The sequence below is a fragment of the Oncorhynchus mykiss genome, chromosome 2 (genome assembly GCF_057628025.1).
Source record: "Oncorhynchus mykiss isolate SJ-2025 chromosome 2, ASM5762802v1, whole genome shotgun sequence".
Lineage (NCBI taxonomy): Eukaryota > Metazoa > Chordata > Actinopteri > Salmoniformes > Salmonidae > Oncorhynchus > Oncorhynchus mykiss.
The window spans coordinates 8,251,537-8,264,240 of NC_143023.1; the positions used below are offsets into that span (position 1 = coordinate 8,251,537).

Consider the following 12,704-nt stretch of genomic DNA (forward strand, 5'->3'; position numbering starts at 1 on the left):
ACAGAGTAGAGGACAGTAACCTTTCACTCTACAGAGTCGAGGAGAGTAACCTTTCACTCTACAGAGTAGAGGAGAGTGACCTTTCACTCTACAGAGTCGAGGAGAGTAACCTTTCACTCTACAGAGTAGAGGACAGTAACCGTTCACTCTACAGAGTAGAGGAGAGTAACCTTTCACTCTACAGAGTAGAGGAGAGTAACCTTTCACTCTACAGAGTAGAGGAGAGTAACCTTTCACTATACAGAGTAGAGGAGAGTAACCTTTCACTCTACAGAGTAGAGGAGAGTAACCTTTCACTCCACAGAGTAGAGGAGAGTAACCTTTCACTATACAGAGTAGAGGACAGTGACCTTTCACTCTACAGAGTAGAGGAGAGTAACCTTTCACTCTACTGAGTAGAGGAGAGTAACCTTTCACTCTACAGAGTAGAGGAGAGTAACCTTTCACTCTACAGAGTAGAGGAGAGAAACCTTTCACTCTACAGAGTAGAGGAGAGTAACCTTTCACTCTACAGAGTAGAGGAGAGTAACCTTTCACTATACAGAGTAGAGGACAGTAACCTTTCACTCTACAGAGTAGAAGAGAGTAACCTTTCACTCTACAGAGTAGAGGATAATAACCTTTCACTCTACAGAGTAGAGGACAGTAACCTTTCACTCTACAGAGTAGAGGAGAGTGACCTTTCACTCTACAGAGTCGAGGAGAGTAACCTTTCACTATACAGAGTAGAGGACAGTGACCTTTCACTCTACAGAGTAGAGGAGAGTAACATTTCACTCTACAGAGTAGAGGACAGTAACCTTTCACTCCACAGAGTAGAGGAGAGTAGAGGATAGCAGCCTGTCACTCCACAGAGTAGAGGAGAGTAGAGGATAGCAGCCTGTCACTCCACAGAGTAGAGGAGAGTAGAGGACAGCAGCCTGTCACTCCACAGAGTAGAGGAGAGTAGAGGATAGCAGCTTGTCACTCCACAGAGTAGAGGAGAGTAGAGGACAGCAGCTTGTCACTCCACATAGTAGAGGAGAGTAGAGGACAGCAGCCTGTCACTCCACAGAGTAGAGGAGAGTAGAGGATAGCAGCCTGTCACTCCACAGAGTAGAGGAGAGTAGAGGATAGCAGCTTGTCACTCCACAGAGTAGAGGAGAGTAGAGGACAGCAGCTTGTCACTCCACAGAGTAGAGGAGAGTAGAGGACAGCAGCCTGTCACTCCACAGAGTAGAGGAGAGTAGAGGATAGCAGCTTGTCACTCCACAGAGTAGAGGAGAGTAGAGGACAGCAGCTTGTCACTCCACAGAGTAGAGGAGAGTAGAGGACAGCAGCCTGTCACTCCACAGAGTAGAGGAGAGTAGAGGACAGCAGCCTGTCACTCCACAGAGCCGAGAGTAAGTGATACCACCACCACAATTTGACGGATAAGATTGGACTCGTGAGGCAAGAGGAAGAATTACTGTGTGTTTATGTGATCACTCATATGAATCCTAATGAGTAGAAATCTGATTATGACTCCCCCACTAACAGTGGAGGCTGCAGAGGGGAGGACGCATGTAAATGTAACACATGTAAACACATGTAAACACATGGAAACCATGTAAACACATGTAAACACATGTAAACACATGTAAACTATGTAAACCATGTAAACACATGTAAACACATGTAAACACATGTAAACTATGTAAACCATGTAAACTATGTAAACACATGTAAACACATGGAAACCATGTAAACACATGTAAACACATGTAAACCATGTAAACTATGTAAACCATGTAAACTATGTAAACACATGTAAACTATGTAAACCATGTAAACTATGTAAACACATGTAAACACATGGAAACACATGGAAACCATGTAAACACATGTAAACACATGTAAACCATGTAAACTATGTAAACCATGTAAACTATGTAAACTATGTAAACCATGTAAACTATGTAAACACATGTAAACACATGTAAACACATGGAAACCATGTAAACACATGTAAACACATGTAAACACATGTAAACTATGTAAACCATGTAAACACATGTAAACACATGTAAACTATGTAAACCATGTAAACTATGTAAACACATGTAAACACATGTAAACACATGGAAACCATGTAAACACATGGAAACACATGGAAACACATGTAAACTATGTAAACCATGTAAACACATGTAAACCATGTAAACCATGTAAACACATGTAAACACATGTAAACTATGTAAACCATGTAAACTATGTAAACACATGTAAACTATGTAAACCATGTAAACTATGTAAACCATGTAAACTATGTAAACACATGTAAACCATGTAAACCATGTAAACTATGTAAACTATGTAAACACATGTAAACCATGTAAACACATGTAAACACATGTAAACACATGTAAACTATGTAAACCATGTAAACTATGTAAACTATGTAAACACATGTAAACACATGTAAACACATGTAAACACATGTAAACTATGTAAACCATGTAAACACATGTAAACACATGTAAACACATGTAAACTATGTAAACCATGTAAACTATGTAAACACATGTAAACCATGTAAACCATGTAAACTATGTAAACACATGTAAACTATGTAAACCATGTAAACTATGTAAACTATGTAAACACATGTAAACACATGTAAACACATGGAAACCATGTAAACACATGGAAACACATGTAAACACATGTAAACTATGTAAACCATGTAAACACATGTAAACACATGTAAACTATGTAAACCATGTAAACTATGTAAACACATGTAAACACATGTAAACACATGGAAACCATGTAAACACATGTAAACACATGTAAACACATGTAAACTATGTAAACCATGTAAACACATGTAAACCATGTAAACCATGTAAACTATGTAAACACATGTAAACACATGGAAACCATGTAAACACATGTAAACACATGTAAACCATGTAAACTATGTAAACACATGTAAACACATGTAAACACATGTAAACACATGTAAACACATTTAAACACATGTAAACACATGGAAACCATGTAAACCATGTAAACCATGTGTTTGGTGTATTTGATACCATTCCACTCATTCCTGCTCCAGCCATTCCCACAAGCCTGTCCTCCCCAATTAACCAACCTCCTGTGCTCATTAATCACATTGGTGTAGACCTAAATCTCTACTCATTAATCACATTGGTGTAGACCTAAATCTCCACTCATTAATCACATTGGTGTAGACCTAAATCTCCACTCATTAATCACATTGGTGTAGACCTAAATCTCCACTCATTAATCACATTGGTGTAGACCTAAATCTCCACTCATTAATCACATTGGTGTAGACCTAAATATCCACTCATTAATCACATTGGTGTAGACCTAAATCTCCACTCATTAATCACATTGGTGTAGACCTAAATATCCACTCATTAATCACATTGGTGTAGACCTAAATATCCACTCATTAATCACATTGGTGTAGACCTAAATCTCCACTCATTAATCACATTGGTGTAGACCTAAATATCCACTCATTAATCACATTGGTGTAGACCTAAATATCCACTCATTAATCACATTGGTGTAGACCTAAATCTCCATTCATTAATCACATTGGTGTAGACCTAAATCTCCACTCATTAATCACATTGGTGTAGACCTAAATCTCCATTCATTAATCACATTGGTGTAGACCTAAATCTCCACTCATTAATCACATTGGTGTAGACCTAAATCTCCATTCATTAATCACATTGGTGTAGACCTAAATCTCCATTCATTAATCACATTGGTGTAGACCTAAATCTCCACTCATTAATCACATTGGTGTAGACCTAAATATCCACTCATTAATCACATTGGTGTAGGCCTAAATCTCCACTCATTAATCACATTGGTGTAGACCTAAATCTCCACTCATTAATCACATTGGTGTAGACCTAAATATCCACTCATTAATCACATTGGTGTAGACCTAAATCTCCACTCATTAATCACATTGGTGTAGACCTAAATCTCCATTCATTAATCACATTGGTGTAGACCTAAATCTCCACTCATTAATCACATTGGTGTAGACCTAAATCTCCACTCATTAATCACATTGGTGTAGACCTAAATATCCACTCATTAATCACATTGGTGTAGACCTAAATCTCCACTCATTAATCACATTGGTGTAGACCTAAATCTCCACTCATTAATCACATTGGTGTAGACCTAAATCTCCACTCATTAATCACATTGGTGTAGACCTAAATCTCCATTCATTAATCACAAAATGCATTTAGTCACGATGACATCTGTGAAATCAGAACTTGAACAGATCAGAGTAGCAGTGGTAAGTTACACCCAGGCATCCCTCCCTAGTGAGACTGCTATCCACCACCTGAAACCACACTCACCTGAACCCAAATACCACCCTGTTCCTTATATAGGGGACTACTCATGACGAAGGCCCATAGGGCTCTGGTCAATAGTAGTGCACTATGTAGGGAATAGGGTGTTATTTGGGACGTGAACTACATTTCCGACCGCCATGTATTATGCATGTGCCCGCCCTCGCAGGAGGCAACACCTGCCACTGTGCATTATGGGTATTATTGTCAACAGCTGGTCTGCTCGTCCACCTGCATTCACAAATATCCTGTCTGTCTCTTCAAAGACGCAGCACGGACCCCAGAGTCCTGCTCAGCTTGTCCACCTGCCTTCACAAATATCCTGTCTGTCTCTTCAAAGACGCAGCACGGACCCCAGAGTCCTGCTCAGCTTGTCCACCTGCCTTCACAAATATCCTGTCTGTCTCTTCAAAGACGCAGCACGGACCCCAGAGTCCTGCTCAGCTTGTCACAAACAGTTGTTTTATTGACCATTTTTACACCAGGATTAGACCCTTGTGGCTACGAAGCTCTTTTGCGAGGGGGAACTGGAGTTAACCTGGTGGGGTTATAGATCTAATAGTCATTGGTTATAGCTACTAAATATAGGTCTGAAGAGACTCGTATATTACACATATTACCCACACGACCACATTGCCATGGCTGACATCTCATTCACACATCAGTGTCCATGGTAACTAGGCTAACTATGACTGTACCATTGTCTGATTCATCTCTGATATCCTGAGGTATGGCAGAGGCCACCTCCCAAATGCCATCCTATTTCCTACATAGTGCACTACTTTCAGCCAGGGCCTATGGTCAAAAGTAGTGCACTATGTAGGGAGTAGCGTGCCATTCGAGCCTCAGGCTGGGTTGCAGGAAACGTCTGTTGAACAGAGGGCAATGCAGCACGATGCCGACCTACAGTACAGAGAGTAGGTGACCTGGAAAACTGCAGAAGTTATTCACTGGTTACTGCTGCTGTGAGGCTGCTGCTGCAGGCAGGGAAAGGAACGGAGGGGTTAAGACAGAAGTGGTTGTCTCAAATCCACCCTATTCTCTGTACAGTTTATCAAATCTATTTGTTTACCTTTATTTAGCTTGGCAAGTCGGTTAAGAACAAATTCCTATTTACATTGACGGCCTACCAGGGAACAGTGGGTTTAACTGCCTTGTTCACACACACTTATAATATGGAACTATGCTGAGATTATTATATATTATACAGTACATGGCCAAAAGTATGTGGCCACCTGCTCGTCGAACATCTCATTCCAAAATCATGGGCATTAATATTGAGTTTGTCTCCCCCCTTTGCTGCTATAACCTCCTCCACTCTTCTGAGAAGGCGTTCCACTAGATGTTGGAACATTGCTGCGGGGACTTGCATTTTATTTAATTCAGCAACAAAAGCTTCAGTGAGGTCGGCCACTGTGAGGTTCGCAGTCGGGGTTTCAATTCATTCCAAAGATGTTCGATGGGTTGAGGTCAGGGCTCTGTGCAGGCAAGTCAAGTTCTTCCATACAAATCTCGACAAACCATTTCTGTATGGACCTCGCTGTAAGCATGGGGGCATTGTCATGCTGAAACAGGAAAGGGCATTCCCTAAAGTGTTGCCACAAAGTTGGAAGCACAGAATTGTCTAGAATGTCATTGTATGCTGTAGTGTTAAGATTTCCTTTCACTGGAACTATGGGGCCTAGCCCGAACCATGAAAAACAGCCCCAGACAATTATTCCTCCTCCACCAAACTTTACAGTTGGCACTATGCATTAGGGCAGGTAGCGTTCTCCTGGCAACCGCCAAACCCAGATTTGTCCGTTGGACTGCCAGATGGTGAAGCATGATTCATCACTCCAGCGAACACGTTTCCACTGCTCCAGTTCAATGGCGTTGAGCTTTACACCACTCCAGTCCACGCTTGGCATTGCACATGGTGATCTTAGGCTTGTGTGCGGCTGCTCAGCCATGGAAACCCATTTCATGAAGCTCCCGACGAACAGTTCTTGTGCTGACGTTGCTTCCAGAGGCAGTTTGGAACTCGGTAGTGAGTGTTGCAACCGAGGACAGAAGATTTTTACGCGCTACACACTTCAGCACTCGGCGGTCCTGTTCTGTGAGCTTGTGTGGCCTACCACTCCACGGCTGAGAAGTTGTTGCTCCTAGATGTTTTCACTTCACAATAACAGCACTTACAGTTGACCGGGGCAGCTCTAGCAGAGCAGAAATTTGACGAACTGACTTGTTGGAAAGGTGGCATCCTATGATGGTGCCACATTGAAAGTCAATGAGGTCGTCAGTAAGGCCATTCTACTGGCAATGTTTGTCTATGAAGAGTGCATGGCTGTGTGCTCGATGTTATTCACCTGTCAGCAACGGATGTGGCTGAAATAGCCGATTCCACTAATTAGAAGGGGTGTCCACATACTGTTGTATATATAGTGTATTATAATCACAACCTATGGACTCATCATGTCAGCTCAACAGTAATGGATGATTCTAGCATGTAAAGGACAATGGGGAACTCAAGTTGTTTAGATAGAATATCACAGTGAAGGTGACCTCATGGACTGAGCTACGTTCTCCAATCCCCACTTTTTAATATCCAGGATATTGTTCACATCCTGTTGAGTCTAGGGCTGCCTCTCAAATGGCACCCTATATAGTGTGGGCCTTGTTCAAAGATAATCCACTACATAGTGTGGGCCCTGGTCAAAGATAATCCACTACATAGTGTGGGCCCTGGTCAAAGATAATCCACTACATAGTGTGGGCCCTGGTCAAAGATAATCCACTACATAGTGTGGGCCTTGGTCAAAGATAATCCACTACATAGTGTGGGCCTTGGTCAAAGATAATCCACTACATAGTGTGGGCCCTGGTCAAAGATAATCCACTACATAGTGTGGGCCTTGGTCAAAGATAATCCACTACATAGTGTGGGCCTTGGTCAAAGATAATCCACTACATAGTGTGGGCCCTGGTCAAATATAATCCACTACATAGTGTGGGCCTTGGTCAAAGATAATCCACTACATAGTGTGGGCCCTGGTCAAATACAATCCACTAAATAGTGTGGGCCCTGGTCAAATATAATCCACTACATAGTGTGGGCCTTGGTCAAAGATAATCCACTACATAGTGTGGGCCCTGGTCAAATACAATCCACTAAATAGTGTGGGCCTTGTTCAAATATAATCCACTACATAGTGTGGGCCCTGGTCAAAGATAATCCACTACATAGTGTGGACCTTGGTCAAAGATAATCCACTACATAGTATGGGCCTTGGTCAAAGATAATCCACTACATAGTGTGGGCCCTGGTCAAAGATAATCCACTACATAGTGTGGGCCCTGGTCAAAGATAATCCACTACATAGTGTGGGCCCTGGTCAAAGATAATCCGCTACATAGTGTGGGCCCTGGTCAAAGATAATCCACTACATAGTGTGGACCCTGGTCAAAGATAATCCACAACATAGTGTGGGCCCTGGTCAAAGATAATCCACTACATCGTGTGGGCATTGGTCAAAGATAATAACCTATATATTTTTGGCCCTGGTCAAAGATAATCCACTACACAGTGTGGAACCTGGTCAAAGATAATCCACTACATAGTGTGGACCCTGGTCAAAGATAATCCACTACATATTGTGGGCCCTGGTCAAAGATAATCCACTACATAGGGAATAAGGGGCCATTTTGGACACACCCTAGGTTTCCTCAGGGTCTTTTTTGGTATTTGGTATTTTATTAGGATCCCCATTAGCTGTTGAGAAAGCAGCAGCTCCTCTTCCTGGGGTCCAACACAGAACATTAAACATGACATAATACAGAACATTAATAGACAAGAACAGCTCAAGGACAGAACTACATACATTTAAAAAAATGTAAAAGCACACGTACCTTAAATATCAATGCATACACACAAACTATCTAGGACACATAGGGCACGATGTGCCATGAGGTGTTGCTTTATCTGGTTTTTTAAACCAGATCTGCTGTTTATTTGAGAAATATGAGATGAAACTACACAGAAATGCAGTCAACATGCCTCTGGGCTAAAGGCTGAGGGAATGTAAAGAGCATGGACGTCAGGTCAGGAGCAAAGCAGGCACAGAAAGCACACCAACCTCACAGGTCAGGAAAACCCTGTTCTAAACTCAACGAAAGACATTCTGACCAAACATACTGAATGCATTGCCCCATTTATTCAACCAGTAAGTAACCCTTCTTTCCACAATAAACAACTACCAACACACAGCACCTGAGAAAAGATACCCTGTTATTGAGACTGAAGAGAATGGTTTTGGAGAGGCATGAGAAAGGCTACCCTGTTAATGAGACTGAAGAGAACGGTGTTGGAGAGGCATGAGAAAGACTACCCTGTTGATGAGACTGAAGAGAACGGTGTTGGAGAGGCATGAGAAAGGCTACCCTGTTGATGAGACTGAAGAGAATGGTGTTGGAAACACATGAGAAAGGCTACCCTGTTAATGAGACTGAAGAGAACGGTGTTGGAGACACATGAGAAAGGCTACCCTGTTGATGAGACTGAAGAGAACGGTGTTGGAGAGGCATGAGAAAGACTACCCTGTTGATGAGACTGAAGAGAATGGTGTTGGAAACACATGAGAAAGGCTACCCTGTTGATGAGACTGAAGAGAACGGTGTTGGAGACACATGAGAAAAGCTACCCTGTTAATGAGACTGAAGAGAACGGTGTTGGAGAGGCATGAGAAAGACTACCCTGTTAATGAGACTGAAGAGAACGGTGTTGGAGAGGCTTGCTGGTTAGAATACCTGACTGAGCAGATAGATTCTGATAAATGCTTTAACCTCATGATGTGTTGTGGAAATACCTGGAATGTAAATGGTGCAGTGATCTCTGTGAGGAAAAGACATCATTTACAACGGTAGAGTCTGATAGTGATACGCCATTCATTTATACTAATGTGTTGTTCTTACAACCACAAGGTCAAGGTAAATAAGAATCATTTCATTCAACAACACTATTGTCTGAAGTGCTTATGGACTGGGCTGGGCACACAGCCAGAGAATCTGAAAATGGTTCATTCCCACAACACCTCCCTGTAATATCAAATCACATGTCATTTGTCGCATACACATATTTAGAGGATGTTATTGTGGGTGTAGGGAAATGCTTGTGGCATATTATACACACACACACACAGACTAATAAATGATTCACACTGTTAATATTTTGCTGCTTAGATTCTGTGATGACTGTAATAATGAAGTACACATGTAAGGAAGCTTAGATTCTGTGATGACTGTAATAATGAAGAACACATGTAAGGAAGTTTAGATTCTGTGATGACTGTAATAATGAAGAACACATGTAAGGAAGCTTAGATTCTGTGATGACTGTAATAATGAAGTACACATGTAAGGAAGCTTAGATTCTGTGATGACTGTAATAATGAAGAACACATGTAAGGAAGTTTAGATTCTGTGATGACTGTAATAATGAAGAACACATGTAAGGAAGCTTAGATTCTGTGATGACTGTAATAATGAAGAACACATGTAAGGAAGCTTAGATTCTGTGATGACTATAATAATGAAGTACACATGTAAGGAAGCTTAGATTCTGTGATGACTATAATAATGAAGTACACATGTAAGGAAGCTTAGATTCTGTGATGACTGTAATAATGAAGTACACATGTAAGGAAGCTTAGATTCTGTGATGACTATAATAATGAAGTACACATGTAAGGAAGCTTAGATTCTGTGATGACTGTAATAATGAAGTACACATGTACAGTAATGAAGTTTAGATTCTGTGATGACTGTGTTAATGAAGAACACATGTAAGGAAGCTAGCATGGAAGATATAATCTACTACATGATAAGGGAATGTTCCAAAGGAGAGGAGTTTCCATGGAAACAGTGCAGGATCCATGGGTATCTTGTTTCCTGATAATCTGAAAGTATTAAAAGAGCAACTAGTTGAACGGAGAGTTTGATGAGTTTTTGAGTTTTCATGTCATCATTTGAGTCTGTCCAATCACTGTATCATACATGATCTGAAATGATCATGTAGGTCTAAAGTTCTATTCCATTTCATTCTATTATTTTCTCATCTATTTTATTCGATTCCATGTCATTCCATCCTATTACATTCACTTGAGCAATGACAGTCTGGTGGAAGGTAGTTATAGAGTAATCTTATGACAACATAAGGTCAATTGAATAATGTATGTGCTGCACTTAGCTGGAACAGGAGCATAGCTCCAACTGTACCACGCAGCGCAGTAGACTATTCACCCGAAAGAAAGGTTGACTGCTGCAACTGAAAGTGTGAAGCAGTGTGCTGGAACATGGGAGTAGCACTTCAACTGGAACGATTATGAGCAGGTAAAACGAATAGGTTCACTATAAAGTTGTAACAAATCAGTTTATATACTGTCATATGCCTACATACTGAATATCGGTCAGGCTACATCAGACTAATTAGCATAAAGTATTTAGGCCTACCGACAATACAATAAAACAACATGGGACTCACCTTTGTAAAGTTTCTACTGAGGTTTAGATTCCCGAGAGACGATAAACGAGAGTAAAATATTTTCGCTGAACTAAAGTGTTATTTGTTGGCGAATAATATAAGACTATAATTTATATTTTGCGGTATAAATAAATTAAAAACAAAGTTTTAAAATGACAACTTGAACCTACAGTACGAGCAGCTTTCTTCCAGTCTCCAGACTGACGACTGACACCATCGTGAATTGAATGTTTCCGAAGTGCGTGCAGCCGCAGCCAGCCTCCTTCTCAGCTAAGCGGTTTATAAGGGGGCGGGGCGATGTGTAAATGACAAGTACAGTCTCAAATCAGAACACTGAACCGTGGAGGACGTCTCATGTTCAGAGGCGGGATTGGGTACCGTTGACAGCATCTTTTCCGTGACGTAGATAGTCATCACGAGAGCGCACCCACGAATTGTCCCAGGTATGCTTTCTGAGGATGGCTCATGTTTCCCTTTATAGTGCGCTACTTTTGACCAGGACTCACAGGATTCTGGTCAAAAGTAGTACACTATATATAGGGAATAGGGTGCCATTTGAGTGAATAGGATGCTATTTGTCATTTGGGACGTAAACAAACAAAATAACTTTCTAACATGCGCCCTTTGTCCTGATATTGTCCACATTCTGAATAGTGGCCACATTTTTAGACAGGTGTAGATGATTAAAAGACACATTGTGATCTGATTGTGATCAGATCTTCTTAAACCACCTCCAGAGGTAGTCCGGCACCCATTGTGTCTGGATATCAATCGAGTGTAAACAGATCTGGATGGTCAAACCGTTTAATAAATGATCATTATACTGGTCTCTGGTCTCTAAAGCCATTGACAGGTAGCACCATTGGAAATCCAATGGACTTTGTAACTGTCTAAAATGTATATGTATGTAAATGTATATATATATATATATTGTTTTTAATTATTTGCATACAGGGAGGCACCGGCTAATCTGGTCACAAAGTGGAAACAGTGGACAGATAAGAGACACATTTTAATACAAAATGTAGAAGCAACAAACCTTGATCAGATAGGGATTGGATCATATTGATCAGATCACGAAACTGACATTTAAAAAATAAGGCTTGATACACAACTTCTGTAAGTAGGTAGGCTAAAATGTGTTTGTCTCGTTCATTGACCTCTATCGTGCGTTCAAAAACTTGCCCGTCTCTGGGATTGATAATGGACAGGTGTTCATTCAGCGTGGCCTACTCTGAGGTAAAGGTGTTCATTCAGCATGGCCTACTCTGAGGTAAAGGTGTTCATTCAGCATGGCCTACTCTGAGGTAAAGGTGTTCATTCAGCATGGCCTACTCTGAGGTAAAGGTGTTCATTCAGCATGGCCTGCTCTGAGGTAAAGGTGTTCATTCAGCATGGCCTACTCTGAGGTAAAGGTGTTCATTCAGCGTGGCCTAGTCTGAGGTAAAGGTGTTCATTCACCGTGGCCTACTCTGAGGTAAAGGTGTTCATTCAGCATGGCCTACTCTGAGGTAAAGGTGTTCATTCAGCATGGCCTACTCTGAGGTAAAGGTGTTCATTCAGCATGGCCTGCTCTGAGGTAAAGGTGTTCATTCAGCATGGCCTACTCTGAGGTAAAGGTGTTCATTCAGCGTGGCCTAGTCTGAGGTAAAGGTGTTCATTCAGCGTGGCCTACTCTGAGGTAAAGGTGTTCATTCAGCGTGGCCTGCTCTGAGGTAAAGGTGTTCATTCAGCGTGGCCTAGTCTGAGGTAAAGGTGTTCATTCAGCATGGCCTACTCTGAGGTAAAGGTGTTCATTCAGCGTGGCC

The 12,704-nt window shown here is 41.4% G+C and overlaps 1 protein-coding gene across 2 annotated transcripts in view; it reads right to left on the reverse strand.

The window, feature by feature from the left end:
* LOC110515064 (oxysterol-binding protein-related protein 3) overlaps window positions 1-11,164 on the reverse strand; it is a 129,201-nt gene extending 118,037 nt beyond the window's left edge. For both annotated transcript variants that reach the window (XM_090187202.1, XM_090187215.1), the window contains exon 1: window positions 10,897-11,164. The gene's annotated coding sequence lies outside the window, so the exon portion shown is untranslated. The remainder of the gene's footprint in view (window positions 1-10,896) is intronic.
* Window positions 11,165-12,704: the final 1,540 nt, after the last annotated feature.